This window comes from Vigna unguiculata, chromosome 4 (genome assembly GCF_004118075.2).
Source record: "Vigna unguiculata cultivar IT97K-499-35 chromosome 4, ASM411807v1, whole genome shotgun sequence".
NCBI classification, from domain to species: domain Eukaryota; kingdom Viridiplantae; phylum Streptophyta; class Magnoliopsida; order Fabales; family Fabaceae; genus Vigna; species Vigna unguiculata.
The window spans coordinates 24,599,064-24,624,404 of record NC_040282.1 but is presented as its reverse complement, the minus strand read 5'-3'; the positions used below and the strand labels follow the sequence as shown (position 1 = coordinate 24,624,404).

Here is a 25,341-nt window from a genome sequence, read left to right as displayed (position 1 = left end):
AAATGGATTAATTTTCCCACGCTTTTTGGGAAAAGGCAGTTTAAATTAATGCATATTTATTATCTACTTTATTTTATTAAATTAGTAATATTTCACCGGAATGTTACATTTCTAATGCAGCAATGGGAAACCATCTATGACGTGCAAAAATGATTCTCGCACATCAATAAGCATCTCATTGGCTTAGGTCAAATGTGCTTGGAAGAACTCGTTGATTCAAAAATACGTGATGTTTCAAATATAGCAAGGGGAAACCATAAATGGCGTGCAGAAACGATTCAAGCATATCAATAACCATTCCACTCGCTTAGGTAAAAATTTTGATACAGATGAATTGAATATTAAAATTCTTAAATCTTTGAACAAGATGTGGCAGCCAAAAGTCACAATCATTACGGAGTCACGGAATCTTGCGACCAAGTCCATGGTGACTCTCTTTGGTAAGTTAAGAGAGCATAAGATTGAACTTAGAAGGTTAAATGAAGAAGAACATCAAGGCAGAAAGAAAGATATTGCCTTCAAGACTGAGATTGTCAAAGGTGAAAATCTCAAAGAAGATGATGATTTTGATGATGAGAACTTGAGCCTTACGATAAAGAATTCACAAAGTTGATAAAGGCCAAAGGTAAAGGTCAATTCAAAAGCAGTTCATGAGTCATTATTTTCCCATATTCCATTGCCTTTTTGTGCCCATCTTGATGGTTGTTTAGTGCTTAATTGTCTTTTGTTAGTGTATTTTCCTCAATTGGGATCATTGGACCATTATTCCGAATAGTGAGTAATTTGGCATTAATTCATCTAATTTTTGTTTCTAATTATTTGTAGGTATTTTGTGGGGCAAATTTTGGAGCTTGGACACTAATCTTAAGATGAAGAGAGAGTTGTCACATCATTACCACGTCTGTGCCATGTCAATGAGCTTGTCCACGTCATTGGGCCAACATTTTTAGTCTGTAATGGCATTTTTGTAATTATGTTGACCAGAATGGAAGTTTTGTAAATATGTGCAATTGTGGTGATGTGACCACAAAAATTTAGGTTTTCTTTGTATGGGCAGCCACCATCTTCTTCCATAGACTCCATTTGTATGGTGACCATGGAGGCACCCACTCATGTTTTAGGCATTTTTGCACTTTGAATCAGCACCCATTTAGGGATTTTGACATTCTTACACCTGGGAACCACTTTGGTATCGTTTTATTGAAGTATTGTTGTAGTATCTCCTCTGTTTGGTGCATTGAAAGGATGGATCTGATTAGGGTTACATTCTATTGCAGCTCCATTTCTATAGAGAGCTAATTCGTGATTGATTCCATGGAGAGAATGCATGAGCTTTGAAGTTCTTTATTCCATAATTTTGATTGGGTCCTATTTTGGTTCATTTTTCGTCTTTTAATCTCTTAGGATAATTCGAAATTTGTATGTGTGCTTAATATGCAATGGATAATTTGGTGTTTAAGTGAATTTGTATTCACGCTTAATCAATGTGGGTTGCCTGTTCTATGGTAAGATTAATTGATGTGTGTATTGTTGTAATGTATAATGAAGCTTTTCCTAATCTTCGCTTAGTTGATTGAGAATGAATGGATTAGGAGTTAATCTAACAAAGCTCAAATTCTCGTGACTCATGTTAAGTGGAAATGCATTTGAATCAAGGGATCAACACATTTTTATTACTGCTTGATTGAATTAAAATCGTGATTTTGAATCTGCCAACCCCCCTTCTGTGTGTTGAATTACATCTAGAAAGCTTTGAATGAAAGGTTTGGTCATTGAGAGACGTCCTTGGTTTAACTACTGAGTATTACATTTATATGTTCTATTTGACTTGGTACGACCTCAATCAGTAAAAAAGGAGAATCAAGGATCTTCCTCAAACTTTAAGTGCCATGGATGTGGAGAAACATGACATGTCAAAGCAGACTGTCTAAATGGCAAGAAATGTGAATTAAAGAGATGGTGGAAATTTGTAAAGAAAAAGTCGTATATTGCTTGGGATGACAATGACTCAAGCTTCTCAAACTCAAGCGATTCAGATGAACAAATACATTTTTGTTTTATGGCCAACAATGAATCATCTAGAAGCTGTGTCTTTAGCTACAATAGTGATTATGATGAATTGTATGATGCATTTCAACAACTATTTCATGAATCTAGTTAATTAGATTTTACTCATATCCAATTAAAATCTAATTTTAAAAATTTACAAAGTAATTTTGAAATATCTCTCTTCAAGAAGTTTTGAAAAATAAAATTTAAGTTTTAGAAAATAAAGAGACAACAAATGTTGCGTATGCATCTTGAAAAAGTTATATGTTTGATATTAATATTCTTGAAAAATTACTTGAAAAAGAAACTAGTAATAAAAGTTTTGAAAAACCAATTTTTGAGAAATAGGATTTTAATAAAAACAACTATTCTTCTAAAACCAAGAAAAAAAATTAAAAGAATTGGTAAAGTATGGGTAGAGAAAGGATCAACTTATTCTAGAAACCCAAATATTGTTATATGTTTTCTATTGCATGAAAAAGGGTCATACTTCAAATAAATGTAACATTAAACATTGTAGTATTCCAACTGGGAAATATGAATGGGTGTTTATTGTCGAATGGCTTTGTTGTAGCTCTAACCCAAAGAACACAAAAAAGTTGTTAGGAACCTAAAAAGTTTGTTCTCTTTATTTTGTAGGGGGGAGCTTATTTTAGTTGATTATCTAATTTAGAGGGAGTTATTTCATGATGCACTATTTGTCTATGACCAAAAAGGGGAGGAAATGTTTAAATCATTCAATTATTTAATATTTTCTTTGTGAAAGTTGTGAACATCCAAGTTATTTTAAAAGGCTTTAAAGCAAATTTTGATCATGATCATCAGAAAGAGGGAGATTATTGGCAACGAAGAGGATGATGGAAATCATTCTTCAAGAGTAAAATTTTGATGATGATAAAATCAAAGTCCAAAAACTAGAGATGACAAAAGAAATTGGAAAAACTATTCTATTTTTGTATTTATGCTTTGTAATAAGTGATATATTGGTGAATAATTTGTACGTAGGACTTAGTTTAGAGAATCATAATAGCAGCTTGCATAAAATCACTCTAGAAAGTTTTATTTTCGTAAAACGCTTTGTGATAATCGATTAGCACATATGATAATTGATTATCAAACTTAGTTCAAATTTTTCAGAAATAGTTATGGGATAATCGTTTATCCCACAAGAATTTTTTTTAGAAAAGCTTCTGGAATAATCGATTATGCCAAGTGATAATTGATTTTCAATGGCAATTGTAACTTTTCATATTCTTGACTTAATTTTTGAAAGTCTATATATTGTTCTAAACCTATTTCGATAAAAAAACCTTTTTTGTGAATCAGAAGTTTAATGTTGTCTTGCAAAAAACTTTTTGAGTGTTTGAAAAAGGGGCTTTTTAGAAACTGGTGTGGGTAGAGCGATAGCATTCACCAAGTAGGTACTTGGTAGAAATGTCAAAGTAAGCCAACCTAACTCACACAGGTTGGCTCACCACGAGCTGGGTTGAAAATTAGTGAACCCAACCCGGCTCACTTTAAGGTGAGCCAGAAATTTTGCAACCCGACTCAACCCACCATGAGTTGGTGGGTTGGCTCACGAACCCACATAAAAAAATTATTTATGTATTTATTTTTAAATATTTAAATATTTAAATAATTTTTTAAACAATCCATGAGATGACAATCACAATAAAATTAAGAACCAATGTTTTCATCATGCTCACCACCAATATATGATGAATTGTTTCCAAAAAAGTGTCCATATAGTCCAAGCAAACATGGCTAATATTACACATCACCACGCCGCCAGGCGCCTCGTTCCACCATCATCGCCTGGTGCCACCATCACCACCGCCAGGAGCCCCGCGTCCGTTGTGACTACTGTCCCTGATTTAACTCTCGTCCGCCTGGCGGCTCGCTCACGCCGCCAGGCGCTATACCAGTAGCACAATGCTACTGGTTTTTTGGCACTAAAACTGATTCTAAAGGATAACAAAACACTCAACACAGGAAATTGCATCATAGTATGATTTTCCAAACACAAACCTTTAACTAATTTACCTCACATCTATTCACAACCCAACCAATATGCTCAACATCACACACACAAATTCACAGGCTTTTGGTCCTACCATTTACTACCTATAAGATTCATGCCACAACAGTTTTCTTACCAACATAATGTAACATATCATCACACAAGTACTTTCACTCATTAATGTAATATATATACCGCATATGCAATATCTTTAGTATCACTCCTACCTTTATCTACTTTCAACACATGACACCAACATGCAATATCACACATTTCACACCCACCCTTTTACAACCTATAGTAAACATTCCTCCCTTCGTACTGTTCCTACTCAAGATTTCACACACACATTTTACACATTTCTTATACTCCTCTTGGCATGCAATCATAGTGAGAACTCAACAAAACATCAACCAACCTCATGGTACACCATTTCACATATTGATACTCATCAACAAACATCAGTAAATCAAAAGATAATCGGATTTCGTAACATCATATCCAATCACGAATTCATACATGCATAATTATTTCTAACCTTCCACATAAACCCTAATTACACAATTTCACATCAAAAGTAGTGTCTTGCCGCAAAATTAACATACGCAGAGTCTATCAACATCAAAGTTCATACCCGAACATACAATTATCACGACCACACCACAAATATTCCAAAAGCATCAAAAATAACCAAAAATCGTGAAACTGTGTTCGTGCCGCCTGGCGGTTCATCCTTTACCGCCAGGCGGTTCATCGCTGATACCCAGAAACTAGGTCTGGTGCATGTGTCGCCTGGCGCTCACGCGCGACCCGCCAGGCGGTTTCTGGAAAAATCCCAGAAACCCAGTTTTCCATACTGTTTTTCACGAAAATAATAACCCCATTTCCTCTAACCCTTCCCATTCCACTCAAAGCTACCATAAAAAAAAATATAAAGTTTAATTTGAGCTCTCCAAGACTTGAACCCATAACCATGCAATTGCCAAATCACTATCAAACCACCATGCCAATTCATGTTTCATGCTAACAATCATCATTCAATAAACATACTATTTCACAACATGATTATCATATAATTAAAATAATAATGAATAATAACACAAAATGGCATACATAAAACTCGAACTCAAGTCCTCTCACACAATCAAAGTACTCTCAACCACTTGAGCTAGTACTTTACCACGTCATGAAGATTAGCATTTAATGCCATAAAACTTCTCTCACTCACATTAATTAAATAATTAGTTATTTAATTATTTAAATTTAGCGGGTCTTACACTCAACCTCCAGCTCCAATTCCTCTATCAAACAAGTAGGCCAAGCTTGACTGGTTGGAGGTGCCCATTTGAGTTGGGAAACATGAAAAATGGGGTACAATCATGATGATTCTATCAATAGTAACTTATGAGCAACAACTCCAATCTACTCTTCCACACGAAAATGGTCGTAGAATCTTGGACTCAACTTCTCATTAATTTCTTGGCCAATGTCTTTCGTGATAATAGTTATACAAGTTCCCATAAAAAGGAAAGGAAATTTAAAATCCTACATAAACATATCAAAATCCCACGCTACCCTTCTCTCCGTCTCTAGGCATCACTAGCCTTACCTGGAATATCATTTGATCCTGAATGAGACGTCACACGATCATCACCAAACACAAACAGAAAGGGTGAGCTCATAAACAAATAACATATGCTTTTATAAAATAAAGATTCACCCAAACTACTTTATTCTAGTTAATTCTTGGCTAAGAACCTTACTGCCCCAAGATTTTCCAACCTACAAGTCACACAATTACTTAACCATTGACCTAGGATATAACATGCTTCCACGATCCTGCCCACTCGTGGTCTGCCTCTACGAACCTCCCTGCTCGTAGTTCAACTCTATGGACTGCCCCACCCGTAGTCTAACACACATGATACAACAAGTACGAACCTCCCTACTCGCAACAACCCTCAAGTGTGAGCACAGAACATACAAACCTCCCCGCTCGTATCATCACACGAGAGCATCATAATATGAACCTCCCCGCTCATATTATCACGTGTTCACCACCAGCCATGAACCTACCCGCTGAAGACACAAACAAACATTTTTATGTCCAAGTCTCACATCACATCATACGAAACACAAGTAAGAAAAGGTTACTGCCTTTAGCGGTACACCTGGCACTTCCTAAACGATGCCAGGAGATATTCATTCGCAGACCGCCTGGAGGAACGCTCTTGCCGCTACGCGCTAGGCTGCACCCAGACCATGTATCCTAGAGGCTATCGTTTGGCGGGTCACACCTCACCGCCAAACGCCACATGTTATAAGGACACCCCTCATAATTCTATCGCCTCACGGCTTTCCCTATGTCGGCAAATGCTATACTAGTAATGAGAGCCTCCTGGTTTTAGCACCCAAAACATATTATGTTTTCAATCTAAAATGCCCTCAAAACAATAACATTTATCCATGAATCAGTTCCTAATTCCATATACACTACCACACCACACATGATTTCATTACATAAACTCACATTCAAAATTCATCTATTCAAAACATATGATTTACCAAGCACTCTTTCTTTACACTAATGTCTTAGTCAAACTTATGGAAATGACACACAATCAGGAAACCTGTTTTTACCACACTACAATAGCACGAAACCTTCCCTTCAAATACCTCTCAATTCAAGCTACATAATCATAATTGATACCTTAACCCACCATTGTATGATTATCCAACGTCCTAGAAGTCCATACCTAAAGAAAACTATGTTTTCCAGCACCTGTGATCTCGATTAAAATTATCCCTTCCTCCCTTATCAATAACACTTCCACATCAATTCCCAACTACACATTAATATAAGCATACCATCATATACTATTCAGTAACGTCATTCCAAACCACCAAGGTTTAAGTACTTTATTCTCGTCCACCTGAATTTATATTAATACCCCATAAAACTCAACCCTCGTGTCCAACACAGCCAGAATGAAAAATTTGAAACTAGCACTATCGCCTGGCGGCAGATTATGCATTGCTAGGTGGTAGATTATGCACCACCAGGTTGCATACCAGATTTTGGGAAAAATCCCAGTTTTCCCCCATTTTTGCGAGAATTCTTATATTCTTTTAATTCGATTTAGTTATCCCAAAATACCAGAATCATACAAATTCCCAATTCCACCTATGGATACGATTAATAATCTTATACAATTATAATTACTTCGAGATAGTACCCTATTCCCAATTCTCACATTTATTTCAAAAAAACTTAACGGAACACCTTTATGCTTTCATTCCAAATTCAACCCTCACACATCAAAATCATAGCAATTATATAACCTTACGCATGTACCAGACATAACAACTTGACCGGAAATTCACAACATAAAAAATTCCACAAAACACAACTAAAATAGAGACAATCACCGCGCGTCGCCTGGTGGATTCACCTCGCCGCTAGGGGGTTCATAACAAGACCTAAAACTAGGTGAAAGGGATGCGTCGCCTGACAGGTATTCATTGTTGTCTGGCGGGCATTCATTGTCGCCAAGCGGTTTTAGGGCAGAAACTTAGAAACTTACGAAAAACAACGTGAAAAAGGAAGAGTTCATGCATTTAAGCCAAGATAACACACAGAATATCAGATATGAATCGCATCATAGCTCAAATGGAGAAGGACTAATGTACCACTTTGTTGCAGTTATTTTTTTTTTTTTTAAGTTATTAGTTTGTTTAAATATGGCCCAATTCATTGTAAAATTGGCTTACCAAATTATGTTTTGGTTTAATCAATTAATGGGCTCCAGTTTAGTTTTATTTCAAGTTGTAATATGGTCCAATTGCAACTTAGTCATCAACCTTTGGGAGACCAAGAGGATGCCTGGCTGAATTGTTTTGGGTGACTTTTGGGTTGCCATAATTTCAGTTACAATCAGTCATTAAGTAGTAGGATCATTAATAGTTTTAAGCGGGATGTAATTTCAATGGTTAAAGCTTCTATAAAAGCTAAACCATTTTCATCAATGAAACAAGTTGAGCTTTATTCAAAATTATTAGAGTTTACCTCTTTTATTTTAGTGAGAGTGATTCTCCTATGTTCTTGAGTGATTCAAGAACCCCTGAGTTTTATCAAAGGTCCTTCCTCCCTTTGTGTGTTTAAACCTGTAGGCTTATCTTCCATCCTTGGAAGTGTGACGTCTATCAATTTCCACTCCATCTTCTTATCTATTCTGTTTTCTTTTTTAAAACAATTTATCAAATTTCTTACTTATTAGCATTCCAACCTTAGATAGATCCATAAAATGAATCCACCCCTCTAGAATCACATCATTATCACACACTAATGAAATCAGTTAAGAGCAGCTCCACTTACATGGTTTCCTTGCCCACGATTTGAAAAATTCCTAGATTGCTTGGCTCCTTTTTGCCTTAGCTTTTACTTCCCTTTCCAAGAACTCTTTTCAGCATTCACCTCTATCTCTTTCTAAATATTAAAATAGCTATTGCAAACCCCATTTCAGTCTCTCTACAATTTTCTAGAACTCTATCCCCTTCCTCTCCCCTTCCACCTTTATTTTAATTAAATTAAACAAACAAACAAATTTAATTTATGTAAGGGTTAATGGCCATCAATTCTTATTAACCTGATAGTTTTTCAGCCCTTCTTTTCTGACCCTTCCCCTTTATGGAAAAAATAATTTTAGCAAAAAGGAACATTATCTTGCATACGCCAAGGTTCGACACATAACCAATTTAACCAATTCATGTTTCGTGATAATTCCTATACATGTAGGAATTTATACTCATTATGATCAAACATATCCATAAATATTAAAATAACATACAAATGATGTACACATGACTCGAAACCCAAGTCCTCTCCACCTAACCAAGTACTCTCAACCACTTAAACTACTATTATTCCACATTATAACAACAAACATTAAATTCCATAAAGGCCCACATTGCCTGTACTTATTAAATAATCATTTATTTAATTGTTTAAATTTCTAAGGTCTTACAGTGCCCTGAAGGGAGTCATCTTGATGGATACAATAGGTGAAGAATTGAACTAGAATTCTACCCATGGTAGCCATTTCACCCATTGGTGTAGATGATCATTAATGAAAGATTGCAAAAAAAGCTTCAATTATATGGTTAGTCAATTCAGTTTGTCCATCTGTTTGAGGATGGTATGTAGAACTAAATTTCAATCTTGTACCCGAGAAGCGAAAAAAATCCTTCCAAAATGAACTAATTTCAATCTTATGCCTCCCTTTTTAATCATTCCTAGTTCTACATTATAAACCTCAACTTCCCCTTTAAGTTCATTCCAAATGGCCTTTAATGAAGCCATTGTCTTGGACAACCCTACATCCTTTTTCACCTAAATAATTCTTCCACCCTTGTGAACCTCGAGCAAGTGATGGCACAAGTCCACAATAAACTTCCCCATGCTCTTCACCCATTCGTACCCTAATATTGCATCCACCCACCCAATACAAATAAGAAAAAGTCCTTAACAACTTGTAAGTTTGGTATTTTTAGCACCATTCCCTTACAAACACCTTAGCTTCCTAATCCTTCCCCATCTCCAACTTCAACAACATATCCCTTTGATGCTTTGACGAGAACTTTTAACCTTTCCACCAGGCTAAATTATTAGAAATTATGGGAGCCTCCTGAGTCCACCATCACGATTACTATTTTTTCAACGATTGTTACCCACATCTCAATGATTTTTTGAGGTCATACTCACGATACTACTCGCATTTAGCTAAAGACTAACGTCCTCAGTTTCCTCCTCTCTATAAACATTATTAGAGATTGCTTCATCTTCTACTAATTTGGTGACATGGAGTTGTTTATTTTAACTCATGTCACCCGACGAATACTTGTCGTTGTAACGAAAACATAGCCTCTTTTGCATATTCACATTTTCTTCTTCTTTTGTGAGGTGTTTGAACCTGATGGCTCTTTATCTTGTGGAAACATCGAAAAGGTCATGCGATTGATTTATGCCTTACGTCTCAACCTGATTGATATTGGAACGGGTCGAAGTCCTCTACCTGAAAGATGGAATGGGTTCGCCTCTTCTGAGCTCGCCTTGTTGAAGTTCATATGATCCTTCACTCATGTCAGCCTAATTGTTTGTTACTAGTTGACTCGTTACCTTTAGAATAAAGCCTAAATGATTGGCCCAATACTGTGTTCTTCTCCTCGACCTTCTGTGCCATCTTCTGCAACATGCTCAAGCCCCTAGAGTTCCTTATTCCAACACAATTCCCTTCTGGTTTAACCTCATTAAGGCCTTGTATGGATTTTCTAAGGATGATGGCTGAAAATGCCCCAATAGTGTTTGTCGGAATGTAGACCATAATGGCGTCAAAACCCATAACTTCTACCATTGGTACCAATTGAGTTCCTTTCCCTCCAAACACACCATGGTCGTATCTACCCTCTCTCCATCAGGAATACCATTTACTTCAAAGTACTTATATATGTTAGACCCAGGAAGAACTTTGAATATTTTAGGTAAAATTAAAAAGTGATTGAAAATTTAGTATGGATTTATGATAGTATAACAATTATTTTAGTCATGATGAAAGACTAATTTAATTAAATGAGTGATTAAAGTTGTTATTTATCTAATTTAAGGAATTATGGTTTATGGAGTATAAGTGTTTTAATACTTATAATGCATGTTATATCATGTGATGGCATGGACCTTAGTGGTGAAAGTTGTGTCCAATGTGCGCAAGTGCGGGGTTCAAACCTGGTTGGCTAGATTTTTTTTTGTGTTGGTTTTAAATTCATTTTTTCTCTTTTAAGGAGTGGGGCCCATGAAACATGAATCTATTTTCTCTTTCTTAGTTGTGCAGAAATGCGTGGAATGAAATTCACGTGCAAACACCACATAAAATCACTCACGTTGCATAACAGATTTCATCTTTTATTTTTTCTATCTTTTGAATTGTGATTTAAATAATAAAAAGGTCAAGAGAAATTGATGTGATTCTCATTGCACAAGGGCTGACTTAGGATCTTTAGGGTTAGAACCAATTATGACCACGAGATATTTTTGTGGGCAGAATTGGGTATTCTTTTTTAAAATTGGGTGAAGAAGAAAGGAATAAAGGGTGAATATAAAAGTGGAAGGAAAGAATCACTTTTTCTAAAGGAGATAACACACAAAGGATGGCAAAATCCTTTGATACAAGCAAGGGTTCTTGAATCACTCAAGAAATAGGAGAATCACTCTCACTATTAGATAGAAAATTGAATTTCTGAACAAAACTTAACTTGATTTCATTGATAAGAAATGGTTCAGCTTATATAGGAGCTTTAACCATGAGGATTACAAAAGACCATTAATTGTCATTAATGGTCAGTCAATTTTACAAAGCATTGGGCCTTTATTTAAATAAAAAAAGAAACTCCATTAATCTTGCGCGTTAGTCCTCTTCCATTTGGGTCACGATGCAATTTACAACTTTTGTCTTTTCTCCTTCAAACTTGACCTTGTACTCAAATAATGTTGACAACACTTGCTGTAGAGCTTCTTTTGCTTTCCTTGCTTTAGACCTTGTCATAGGTCCTCCAAGTTCTTCAAGTGGATCCTTGTCCTTGCTCATTGTCACATCTCCATTAGAAATAAATTCAAATTTAGGGAATCTTAACTGAAAGATTTGGTATAGGATTAGATAAGGCCAAACCCTAGAAGGTTTAAGGGAAAGGAATTAGGAAGGAGAGCAGAGAAAGAGAGGTGCAAGTTTTGGGTTCCAATGGCCGTGGTAGAGAAGGAAAAGGCAGCAGAGAGATACCTTAGGTGGGGGAAGTTAACTCTGTTTTCTATGTTGTTTGAAGCTTAACTTTCATATTTTTTTCTCTCTTTGATTGTTAGATGTATGTATGGTTCTCATGGTGCTTCTGTGAGGTATGGTGTTTGGTTGCTCTTGTATGACATTTCTACTTTAATCTGATTCATATAAAACGTGATGTTAGTGTGTGGTCATAAAAGGATGAGAAACCAGTACTGTATGTATTAGAGCACGGTAGATTTTAGATGGAGATTGTGGCTTCTTAGGTGAGGTTAAAGGTGTGAGTTGATATACATTACAAATAAATGCTACGATAGCATATATGGGTTGATGTTGTTGTCTCGCGTGGCTGCACTTTCTAGAGAGAAATTTTGGTATGGATGTGAGCTTTGGGTGGCTGCACGTCTGGATCGCGAGTTTGTTAGTGGAGCGAGTTTGGGTCACGAGTTTGGCAGCCACATAATGAGTTTTGGGGGGTTTTCTTGCTCACGTTTATGATGTAGTTTTTGTGTATAATGGTGTTGTGTTCTCGGATTCATGAACCCATATAAATTTCTATTTTTGTCATTGGCCTGTTTTGGGGTGTGTTACGTGAGTAGCTAGAGGTGTTCTGTTGTGGTTTCCGATTGCAGTTTTGTGGGTGTAAGAAATACATAGTTGTCTTCTTGGTGCAGACCGTGTAAATGCATAGCATAGTTTTTTTTTCTTTCTTTTCATCCACGTTGCAGCATTTGTCTTGCATTAGAGTAACTTTTCTCTATCTTCTTTTTGCTTAGTTTTTTTCACGTGAACGTCGATGTAGGACTATTAGCTTTTCTTTTTCTTCTTTTGGTTTTTCTCTTTGACGTGGTTATGGATGTTAGTTTCTCTTTCTTCCTTTTTCCTTAATTCTCTCACGTAAATGAGGGTGGGTGCAGACTACCACACATGTGCAATTAACGTTGCTTTTAGATAGGTGAAAGTGCAACACGTAAAGTTTTGAATGTGTAAAACTAATTGTAGCTTGATGGGATGTTTGTGGTCTTTTATTATTATATTATTGTTTCTTACCACATTGCTTTTCTCTTTCTTCTCTCTTTCTATTCTATCTCACGTGAATGCATGGATACAATGGTGTCTATTGTTTTTTTTAGTATGCGTGACTGTTTGGGTATATGTGGGATAAGGAAATTAATATTTGGATAGGATGCTTGTTTTTTTTATGTTAGAGAATTTTAGTGCTTAGTTATTGGTAACTGAAGACCGCTTGGTTGTAGAGGCCACTATATTAATGATATTGGAAGCCTAAGGGATATGGTGAAGATATGCAGGTGGTTTGTATTGAAAAGAATGATTTAGGGTGTGTTCTTTTGTTGATCATGATTTGAGGAAGAGGGAAAGGATTGATTTTGGTTGATTAGAGGATGATATTTATGTTGTTCTTTTTTATGGATTTGAGGGTGATATTGGAGTGGATTTGAGAGTAATTTTTTATGAAAGTTTGTGAAGGATTTGACTGATGTGACTAAAAAAATTTAATAAATGAAAATGTAGAATGACCTAATTGTCCTTAGTGTTAAAAAGGTATAATAATATGATATTTAGATTAGTTGTAATTAGTTTCTCATATATTATTATCATCAATAAAAATATTTTAAATATTTATTAATTGAAAAAAAATATTAAAATATATTTGATTTAGAAAATTTAATATTTTAATTCAAAAAAAAATTCCAATTATGTTTCTTCAATTCTTAATTATTATATTTCTGTAGAGTACAAGCTAACTCAATACTCAACTTTTTAATTCCTTGTTTTTATGTTCTAAGATTGTTCTTTCATGTTTTTTATGGTTTTTAAAATTCCTTTTTACTTTACAGGGCATAATTATTCATATTTATGAACTTTCTTTAAATAATTATTACAAATTTCTTATATTTATATTAAAAGCATAAAAGCATGTTTTCTTATATCTAACCACCAACTACAACGAACCATTTCTTATATCTATATTAAAAGCATGAGTTTCGTATAACTTACCACCAACCACAATGAACCATTTATTATATCTATATTAAAAGCATGCATTTCAAATAACTAACCACCAACCACAAACCATTTCCTATATCTATATTAAAAGCATGTGTTTCTTATAGTTAACCACCAACCACAACGAACCAATTCAAGAATGGACACCAAGACACCAAAAAAAATCCAATACACGTAAATATTCAACTCACCGCTACAGCAGTTCACCACTTCAGAACACACTTTAACTCACCGTTGCACCACGTCTAAACTTTCGAACCCACTTCAACTCGCTGCTACACCAACAACGATGCCTCATCCTCCTGCTGTCGTGAAGTCGCTCACCAACCAAAACGCGTATGAGTTCCAGCAACACAAATGCAGATCAGGGAAATGGAATAGATTCCAAAAAAAAAGAACCGGTTAAATAGGATGCTACAATGGGTTGGAATCAGATCCAGAAAAATGTTAACAGGTTCCATTATAGCTACGAAAACAACCACAAAAATAGATATGATTCCAGAAACAGATACGGATCCACCACTACGTCAACACTAGACTCCTGTCCTGTGAACTGTCTGACGAGATGTTAACCTCTGTCGTGTTGGCCACCATGCGTCTTCTCAACAACCAGTGGTGGTGGAAAGGTACCAAGTATAGCATAGTATTCAAACGAAGATAAAGAAACGAAAGATGCAAGAATGGTATCCAAACAAAGAGAAAGAAAGGAAAAATGCACGAGAGTGGTAGAAAGAAGCTCACCTCCTACAACTGAAGTGCATACTCTCTACGAGAGCCATGGTTAATTTATTTGAAATAAAATACTGAGGGTAATTATGTGAAATGGCCCTAGATCACTCTCTAATCTCTTCACCTCAAAGGGATGCAAGCAACCCATTGATCCCTTAAATGATCGCTCTGTGTCGCTTTCGTATCTTTTTTGAAAAAGAACATGAATAATCTTGCAAATCAATGCTTGCTATTCTTTTTGAATAGTAAATTCATAGAAAAGAGCTTAATGAATAAGGAAAAAAATTAGCAGTCTCACTTTTGGGTATTGTTTATCTCAGTTGTTTCTGAGCACCATTATGTCTCCACTATTACATGATTTTTATATTAAGTAATTGATGCTACATTGATTTCCATTTTCCAGACAGTTGGGTTGCCTATGCTTGAGTAGACTTCTATCAAGCTACCAAACAATGTCAACTCGTCACATGTTGAGATTTTTGGAAATTTCAGTGAGTTTTAATATCTTACTCATTATTTTCATCTGCTTGCTTTGTTCAGTGTTTAAAGTTTATCTATTTTCTTTTGTTAAACGATTCAGAAAAGGAGAATCGGGCAACTTACCAGCTCCAGAAAGATTTAGAAGTTGCTGGTTAGGGGGTGGACATGTAAGGTGTGGTGTTTCTTCTTTTTCCTTCGCCTACCATTTCTGTTAGTCATGCAAACTGTCATTTTCTTTTTATATTCTAGTTAGCACAATTATCTTGAGTTTAGACTGACCCTCAAATTCATCTTGAGTCTTGTTGAAATTAAATGGCTATTGCCTATTCCTAGGCCTGATGCAAGGATATCACTTCCACGTGTTTCCTAATTTCCTTTAGACTTTATAAATATTGTAAGGCTCAATTATTTTCTACTCTTATTTTTAAGGGCTGCCCCTAATTAGTTGAGCCTAAAGGCTGGCCTATAGGGTGCCAAGGCCCCTAAAGCAGCCAAGGTCCCTCATTCTGCACTCACTTGCCAAAATTAGTGCTCTCACTCTTCCCTTTTCTCTCCTTTAAAAGCTCTGCTAGGGTTTGGTTCTTACCCATTGTTCCTGCAGAGAACAAATAAGATGCGTTAGGCACGAGTGTCACCTTACCATGTAGTCCGCTATCTCTTCAATTGGTCTCTTCCCGGTTGGTACATGTCAGCTTGAACCTAGGAGGGGTTACCTGCAGAAGAGTCTCTGAAGCTCAAGTAAGTTAAAGCTCTCAGAGAGTCAAACTAGTGATTAATGAATGCGTACCTTTAATTATTGGGGTCCACGTGTATTTATAGAGCATTAATGATGTCTGATTACCTCATGGGTCGGGCCTTAACTTGGGCTCTGGCTTGGGCCATGAGTGGGCTTGGGCCCTAACCCAGGCCCTTAAGACCTATTGAATGCAGGGGCTTCTATTTTCACTAAGTTTTGGAGTTGTCGGCTTGGGCTCTAATCTTATCGGGTCTGCTGGAGTAGCCGGCTTGGACCGATTACTTACCTTGATGACTTACATTGGTTATACGAGGTGTAGGTTATTCTTCTAGATATATAGGTTGAAACCGGTACGAGTTAGGCTAACTCGGCCTAGGCTGAATACTTGGCTGCCTTGATATATGCATTGTTTGCTTATTTGGTCGAGTTTGGCTAGGTGTGGTACACCCTTCTTTGCGTTAACTCAACCCCATTCTTCAATCCATGTAAGTTGATTCTCCACTGCACCTTTTTCATTCCCAACTTTGTCATCATGATTCTAACTAGGGTTCACCATGGTAACCCATTTTGAATTTATTCCATTGTTTTACAGATCGTGAATCTACTTCGTGGTCGGTAGTACTCACTTGCTTGGGTGTTGGGATATTCTGCTAGCTTTTTCCAGGTAAGGGAAGCTAGGATTTATATATTTAAAGTTATTTTTCCAATTTTTGGTTTGTTTGTATGGCTATGATGGTTGAATGAGGTTGTTGGTCGAATAAAAATGTATGGTGTGTGAGTATGTTTGATTGATGTGACGCTACTCTTTCTCTACATTGCACACTTTTCGTAAAATGAAGATTCTTACTACGTTAACCGTTGGATCGAGCTGATATTTTAATATCTGATCCTTAATACAAAATTCTTGACTTTGATCGGTCGGATCTTTAATCGGAGCTCTGTAGTGAGAGCACTTTTTATCGCAAGGTCACTGTAGTTTGGTTGTTGACAACACTGCACACTTGTCGTAAAATAAAAGTTACTAATTCTTTAACCGTTGAATCGAGCTGATATTTTAACAGCTGATCCTTAACACATATTTTTTGACTTTGACTGGTCCGATCTTGAATTGGACCTTTGTAGTGAGAGCAGTTTTTATCACAAGATCACTATAGTTTGTTGTTGACAACATTGACATTTGTTGCTTGTTTGGTGTACAACTTTCTTTATAATTATTCAATTAAGTTGGTTCTTGTTTCATTTGGTTCTTGATTCAATCATATTTAATTTGAATATAAATACAAAAATTTCCTGAGCTTTACACAAGCTGCATTTTTATTTCTCAAATCCCAAAATCGTTTGCATAATGTGATGTTAAGTTGGATTGCTATGTTAAAGCATGAGATGAGTGAATATGCATGAGTAAAGATGGTTTGTGGGTGGTGAATGATGAGTTTGACATGATCTTGGTATGGAATATACATGAATGGTTGGTTATATATGTGGTCATGAATTTGGTATGAATGAGAAAATCTATAGTTTGCGATGAATGAGTTTAACATGATTTGGATATGCTACATGTATGGCTGGTTCCATGGTTTGAGAATGATGAGTTGGTATGGATTTGACATGAAATATGAGTGAGGGTTGGTTATAAAGGTTGGCATGAGACTTATATGCATGGCAAGTCTTAATTGGTTGGTGGAATATGAATCGTATGTGGTTAGGACGTAATTCCATGAGCCTCTGGGTGAGACTTCATGGTGGTGCCTCAGTTGGTCGGGACATAATTCCATGGCCCCTATTAGTGGGAGTTCATGGTGGTGCCCCATTTATATAATTTGGTAAGGATTCAAGGTAAGGTCTCATCCTGACACTCTAAGGAGTCAGTTAGTCTCACATAAAGCGGACTGACTCTTGTGGTGAGAGTAGTAGGAGGCCTGAAATTCATTAAGGACTAACCTTGTGTGTGGGGGTTGAGACATTGTAACACTTAACTCGGGGGTGAGCAACTCGGTAGAGCAGGGAAATCGACCACAAGTGCAAGCATTCGCTGAACCTGACTAAATTATATGTATCCGGATGAGTCGTGTCTGAGTCTTGGTGTATTGTTTGCAAGTCATAACATGATGGGTTGACATAAGTATCTTGAACTATGAAATTGTATGTAACTGCATGATAAACTATTTTTCGGCTCTACCTTACCCTTTTGTTGTTTGTTGTATGTTCGGTATGTGTGGTTTTCTCTTTTTGCGATGATCATCAATTTATTGATATGAGCATATGCGAGGAACACCCGTGGCAACATGGAGGTGATGGTTCCGCTGCGTAGCCCACTTGGGCTGGATTCTACTATTTTGGGCTTTCTGATAGGGCTATGGCCCATGTACTAATTTTGTCCTTTAGTACCCTAATAACTACTGTCAAGTTCTTGTATTTTGTTTAGTCTTGGCATTTTGGTGTGCCTTGCATCCCTCTAAGTATTTTTGGATATTGTAAGGAGTCGTGGTTATACTCTAAGACCCATCTCTTATATTATTTGTGTGACATTCATTTAATTAAAGTAATTATTTAAATGGGGTGTTACAAATATTAATAGTACTTGTATCACATTTTAATGTCTGTATGATTTGATTACGATTAACGTTTATTAGGATTTTTGTTGTCAATATAAACATGTGTGCGTGGTCGACATTTGGCACACCAAACTTAATAAAAATAATAATTTGTTCTTTTGTAGTTAACAGCTCATAGTATGATGTGAAGAAACCAGTAACATTGTAGTAAAGTTGAGGTTATTGTAATCTTTGTCGCAATTTATTGCTGCAACCTGACATATAAACCTATATAGTCATAATAACTGATTTCTATTGTTGATGCATTAATGATTCTAAAATCTTAATAAGAGTGGTAAATATGATGAGACTTAGAACTGTTTCTTTATAAAAGGCTTACTGCTAATTTCTTTTCAGAGAAGAATTAAGGAAGACAAATATTCTTTATATTGAGTTTTTACTTTGCCTAAAATCATCAACTTGGGTGGCACAGTTTTCTATTGAAATATTTTGCTAACTATAATGGATAGTTGGTATCTGATAGAAGAAAGGGACGGTTTATAGAATTTTCAATGTTAAAAGGGAATATTTTGCAAATTCCTGCTGAACAGTAGTAATTGGCGAGCTATCTATTCATGGCTGTTAGTTGCATTCCTCCATCAAGATTGTGTCAGCACTTTATTTTTGGTATCACTGTATCAATGCTATTTTAATGAACACTTGTCTGACGGAACAAAAAGAATCTAAGCACACCTGATTTTCTACATATTTGGATTTTCATACATGTTGATGGCGCATATAAACCATTGTTTCTATCAGGTGCTTGTGTGGTTGTGTGGAATTCTAAATTGTCATCTGTGGAAGGGGAACTTCTGTTATGATTGGATTTTCTTTCTTTTACTACGTGTCTACCCTTTTGTTCCTTTTTTACTTTCTGTACACTTCCCTACAGTTTATGTTCATTTAAAAATTTGCATTTTTCTCATTATTTATATTCATTCACGGATTTAAACATCTTATTTTTCATGTATTTTTACTCTGTTAGAGAGACAAGCTTTCTTACAGAATCCGTAGATATTGTTCCTGATGAGAATTCTCGTGTGCTGAAACATGATCCCAACTGTGCCATTGGTTCTCAGGTAAGTGTGCCTTCTGAAGACTCACATAACAAACCTAATGAGAGCATATTGCAGTCTCAAGATGTGATCAGATGTTTTAGTCCATCATTGACTGATCCTCTCTGTTCATTTGTTCCAATTACAATACTCATATTGATAAAGGAAATGATTCTGAGGATTTTGTCCCATCCGTCTCTGGATTTGAGGTGGATAATTTTCAAAGGATATTGGAAAAGAATGTTAATTTTGACCGTAGTGATGAGAAAGTTATGTCCGTGCTAGATGATAAGGATCTTCTAGTCACTGAAGCAAGGATGGATGAACAAATCACTCGGAAGTTAGCAAGGGTTGAACATTCTTCTCTTAAGACTTATAGCACAATTTTACCAAACTAAGGTCTCAACTTAAACTATAATTTGACAGCACTTTGGGCACGAAGATTCCAGAGAGCCTATCTGCTCCAACGCACGCAGATGGAAACAAGAATAAAGAAGATAATCAGCATTTGGTTGATCATAAGTCAATTATTGAAATAACGAAAGGCAAGTGTTGTAATGAGTTAAAACCAGCAGATGAAAATGACGTTTCGGCAGAACCAACACAAGATACACCTCTTATTCTAAACCATCGGATACGCCGGTGCTTGCTAGGCCCTATGAGTGTTGCAAATTGTTGGGTATTAGGCTCCCTTCCTATGTGGAGAAAAGACCCAAAATTTGAGAAGCCCATGTCTCACTTAACCTAGTGGAGAGGAGGCTATAAAATAAAGAGAGAGGCAGAACAATAGAGTCAGAATACACTGAAAGCCCTAACACATAGAGGGAGAGGTAGAGGGAAAATTCTGTTCACGTTTCTCATAGAGCTGTCACAGTAAATTCGGCGCTGCGGATTTGTTTACCGTTGGATCGGGCTGAAATTTTTACAGCTGGTTCGGAACTCATTGATCTTCAATCTGACCGGTCGGATCTTTGATACGAGGTCTGAGTTGGGAGATATTAATTTCGCACTGCAGCAGTGATTTGTAGAGGTTTTCTTCTCTTGTTCTTCTCTATTTGAAAGCTTTGTTGCTTTGTTATTTGGTTGGGTGTTGCACTAATTTGTGCTATTGATTGAGACTCTTTTGTACTTTTGTTGATCATAGTGGAACTATTTCTTTGGTTTGGACGACTCGTGGTTTTTACCCTTGATTTTAGGGTTTTTCCACGTTAAAAATCTTGGTGCCTTTATTTGTGCTTTTGGTGATTTATTATTGCTGCTCTTTGATTATTGCTCCTCATAGATTCTTGCAAGTTAGGAGAAATTATATCCGCTGCATTCTCTGGTATATTGTTTGTGTTGTTGTTTTCCCCATCAGAGTGACATCAGAGCTCTTGGTTGGGCTATATTTACTTGCTTGAATGATGGAGGCAAATGCAAAGATGGTTGCTTTGAATGGTACAAATTATCATTTGTGGAAGGGCAAGATGAAAGATTTATTATTTGTCAAGAAATTGCATCTTTCGGTCTTTACTACACAGAAGCCAGATTCTATGTCTGAAGAAGAATGGGACTTTGAGCACCAACAGGTATGTGGTTTTATTCGGCAATATGTTGAAGATAATGTTTATAATCATATTGCTAATGAGACACATGCCAGAGCTTTGTGGGAGAAGATTGAGTCTTTGTATGCTTCTAAGTCGGGCAATAATAAATTGTATTTGTTAAATTGCTTGATGAATTTGAGGTACAGGGAGAATTCTTCTATTTCTGATCACTTAAATGAGTTTCAAGGGCTCCTAGATCAATTGTCAAGAATGGGCATAAAGTTTGATGACGAAGTTATGGGATTATGGTTGCTTACTACTCTACCAGAGTCTTGGGAGGTATTTCGGGTTTCAATTACGAACTCTGCCTCGAATGGTGTTGTTTCTTTTCAGATGGAAAAAAGCGGTGCTCTTAATGAAGAGATGAGAAGGAAGGCACATGGTTCTTCATCTCAGTCTGAGATACTTGTTACAGAAGCTAGGGGAGAAGTCAGAAAAAGGAACATAAAGGTCTGGGCACATTCAGAAATATTGTTTTAAGTGGAAAAAGGAGAACAAAGACAAGAAGGGAAAACAGAGAGAGAATGACCATGATGATGATGATCGTGTCACTACTGCTACAGATGGTGATCTTGTTCTTCTTCTTGACTTTGAGTCCGTTAATCTTGTATCTGATGAGAGCATGTGCATTATTGATAGTGGTGCTACACTGCATGTTACACCTAGGAAAGAGTTCTTCACATCTTACACTTCTGGTGATTTTGGAGTGTTGAAGATGGGTGATTATGGTGAGTCTAAAGTGATTGGTGTTGGTGATGTTTTCCTGCAAACCAACATGGGAATGCAGTTGTTGCTTAAAGGAGTCAAACATGCTCCGGATGTTCGTTTTAATTTAATCTTTGTGTAGTTGTTTGATGATTGTGGTTATGACAATCACTTTGGTTCTAGTAAATAGAAGCTCACTAAAGGTAACTTGGTTATGGCCAGATGGGAGAAACAATCTAAATTGTACTGGACTAAAGCTTTGGTTGCTAAAGACAATGTGAATGTTATGTATATGGAGGCATCTTTGTGGCACCGGAGGCTTGGTCATATAAGTGAGAAAGAGGCTTAACTGCTTAGCTAAAAAGGATGTGCTTATAGGATTGAGAAATGCAGAATTGGAGAAATGTTCTCATTGCATGGCTGGTAAACAAACCAGAGTATCTTTCAATGCAGAATTGGAGAAATGTTCTCATTGCTTGAATTGGTGCATTCTGACGTTTGTGGCCCATTAAAGGTAAAATCATTTAGTGGTGCACTTTACTTTGTTACTTTTATTGATGATTGTTCCAGGAAGCTATGGGTCTATGCTCTTCAGCGAAAAGGTCAAGTACTTGAAAAGTTCAAGGAATTTCATGCTATGGTTGAGAGGCAATCAGGCAAGAAGCTGAAATGCATCCGTAGTGATAATGGTGGTGAGTACCATGGACCTTTTGATGTTTATTACAGACAGCATGGTATTAGACACGAGAAGACTCCTCCTAAAACTCCTCAGTTGAATGGTCTAGCGGAGAGGATGAACAGGACCTTGGTTGAAAGGGTTACATGTATGCTTTTAGAAGCAAAGTTGCCTAAGCACTTTTGGGGAGAGACATTGCTTGCAGCTGTGCATGTTATTAATCTCAGTCCCGCAATTGCTTTGAATACTGAGGTGCTAGACAAAATTTGGTTTGGTAAGAATGTTAGCTATGATCATTTGCGTGTCTTTGGTTGCAGGACATTTGTTCATGTTCCTAAGGATGAAAGATCCAAGTTAGATAAAAAAACAAGGCAATGTATCTTTATTGGCTATGGTGAGGATGAATTTGGCTACAAGTTTTATGATCCTGTTGAGAAGAAGCTTGTTAGAAGCCGTGATGTACAATTCATGGAAGACCAGACCATTCAAGACATTGATAAGGTGGAGAAGACCACACCCGAGAAAGACAGTAATCTCACTGATGGTAATCCGATGAGGTTGCCCGCTCACAATTTGGAGAATGTTGAAACGGAAGCTCAAGACAATGAGCAACATGGTGATGTTGATGATCAACAGTTTGGAAGTGGAGTAGAGGTTCCAATTGATGATGCTCAAAAGGAACATGATGTTGATGATGATCTTGGTGATATACCTGAATCACCTCAAGTCCAACTCAGGAGGTCTAATAGACAAAAACAACCTTCTACAAGGTATTCTTGAGATGAGTACATAACCTTGACTGACGGTGGAGAACTTGAGTGTTTTGAAGAGGCAAAGTTCATTGCTATTACTGAAGCATGCAAGGAGTTGTTATGGTTGAAGAAATTCTTGCAGGAGCTTGGTTTTAGGCAAGATAACTATTCATTGTTTGTTGATAGCCAAAGTGCTATCCATCTTGGTAAGAATCCAACTTTTCATTCTAGATCCAAACATATTGATGTGAGGTATCATTGGATACGTGATGCTTTGGATGCTAAGTTGTTGGAGTTGGAAAAGGTTCATATAGATGATAATGGTGCTGATATGATGACTAAAGCATTGCCAAAAGGGAAGTTTGAAGTTTGTTGTGAGATCGCCGGTTTGGCGGTTATCTCCACATAGTTGTGAGAGGGAGATTTGTTGGGTATTGGGCTCCCTTCCTATGTGGAGAAAAGACCCAAAATTTGAGAAACCCATGTCTCACTTAACCTAGTGGAGAGGAGACTATAAAATAAAGAGAGAGGCAGAACAATAGAGTCAGAATACACTGAAAGCCCTAACACATAGAGGGAGAGGTAGAGGGAAAATTCTGTTCACGTTTTTCATAGAGTTGTCACAGTAAATTCGGCGCTGCGGATTCGTTCACCGTTGGATCGGGCTGATATTTTTACAGCAGGTTCGGAACTCATTGCTCTTCATTCTGACCGGTCGGATCTTTGATACGAGGTTTGAGTTGGGAGATATTAATTTCGCACTGTAGAGGTTTTCCTCTCTTGTTCTTCTCTATTTGAAAGCTTTGTTGCTTTGTTATTTGGTTGGGTGTTGCACTAATTTGTGCTATTGATTGAGACTATTTTGTACTCTTGTTGATCATAGTAGAACTATTTCTTTGTTCTGGACGACTCGTGGTTTTTACCCTTGATTTGAGGGTTTTTCCACGTTAAAAATCTTGGTGCCTTTATTTGTGTTTTTGGTGATTTATTATTGCTGCTCTTTGATTATTGCTCCTCATAGATTCTTGCAAGTTAGGGGAAATTATATCCGCTGCATTCTCTGATATATTGTTTGTGTTGTTGTTTTCCCCATCACAAATGATGTCACTGCAGAGAAAATTAGGAAGGAACATGTAGTGCCAGAAACTGTCGTTCAAAATCAAAAGAACAATACTCTTAATGAACTGCAGTTTGAGAGAATAAATTCCACAGTGAAGAAAGTGCATTTCTCAGAAAAAGTGGAGGGGCTTCATCCGAAAAGGAAATTATCAAATTTGGAATCCTCACATAAAAGATGTAAGTCTTTTGTTCTGCTTGTCTAATTGCTAAGAGCCCAATCAACTATCCCAAAAGCTTAATCTGTTAGGTAAAGACGTATGAATGGCTTAAATTTCATGGTTAGCTTGTTCCCTCGCCCACCAATTCTTTGGGCCTAACTTGTTGATAATGCACAAATCCACCTTCCTTGTGCTGATATTTTGAGTGGACCACTTGGTCTTAAAGACTCTAATACCATATCATGAACCAATTATCCCATAACCTCAGTTGTTAAGAAATGCGAATGGTTTTATATTACATCAATATTCTCTAGTTGAAATGTATCTTTCAGTTTTTACATACTATGTTTTACTTATTTTTTGCTAAATGTAGTTTCATTTGTCAGAGCAAAAAGGCAGCGAGTTTCAAAGTCATTGACCAATTCTGTGCCAAGTATGAAACATTCTTTGACAAATTATTGCAGAAACAGAGTGAATGAATATATATTTCAAGGTACAGAGTTCCTTCTAACCGGATTATCTAGTGAGAAGGAAAGGGACATGGAAGCACTTATAAGGAGTTCTGGTGGAGTGGTTCTTTATGATATTCCCTCTCAAAATTCCTCGGGCAAGCGACATTCAACTTTATACCATTTCCCCATTGTTCTATTCTATGTATGACAAAGGTTTGTGTACAATGATCAATATAACCGTTAGTCTTATATCATAATACTAATGCTTAAAACTTCTGCTAATTATGCCATTGCTCTCTTTCTTCATTTTATTAATCTCTTGTTTCCCGCTTTATGGCACTAGGGATTCATTTCAATGATTAAAGTGTAACAGAACAAC

At 36.6% G+C, this 25,341-nt stretch overlaps 1 long non-coding RNA gene across 1 annotated transcript; it reads left to right on the top strand.

The window, feature by feature from the left end:
* Window positions 1-15,936: 15,936 nt before the first annotated feature.
* Window positions 15,937-25,245, top strand: LOC114180285. The gene is made up of 3 exons (XR_003603661.1): window positions 15,937-16,529; window positions 24,347-24,529; window positions 24,884-25,245. It is a non-coding gene; the product is annotated as an uncharacterized LOC114180285 (long non-coding RNA).
* The last annotated feature ends 96 nt before the right edge of the window (window positions 25,246-25,341 follow it).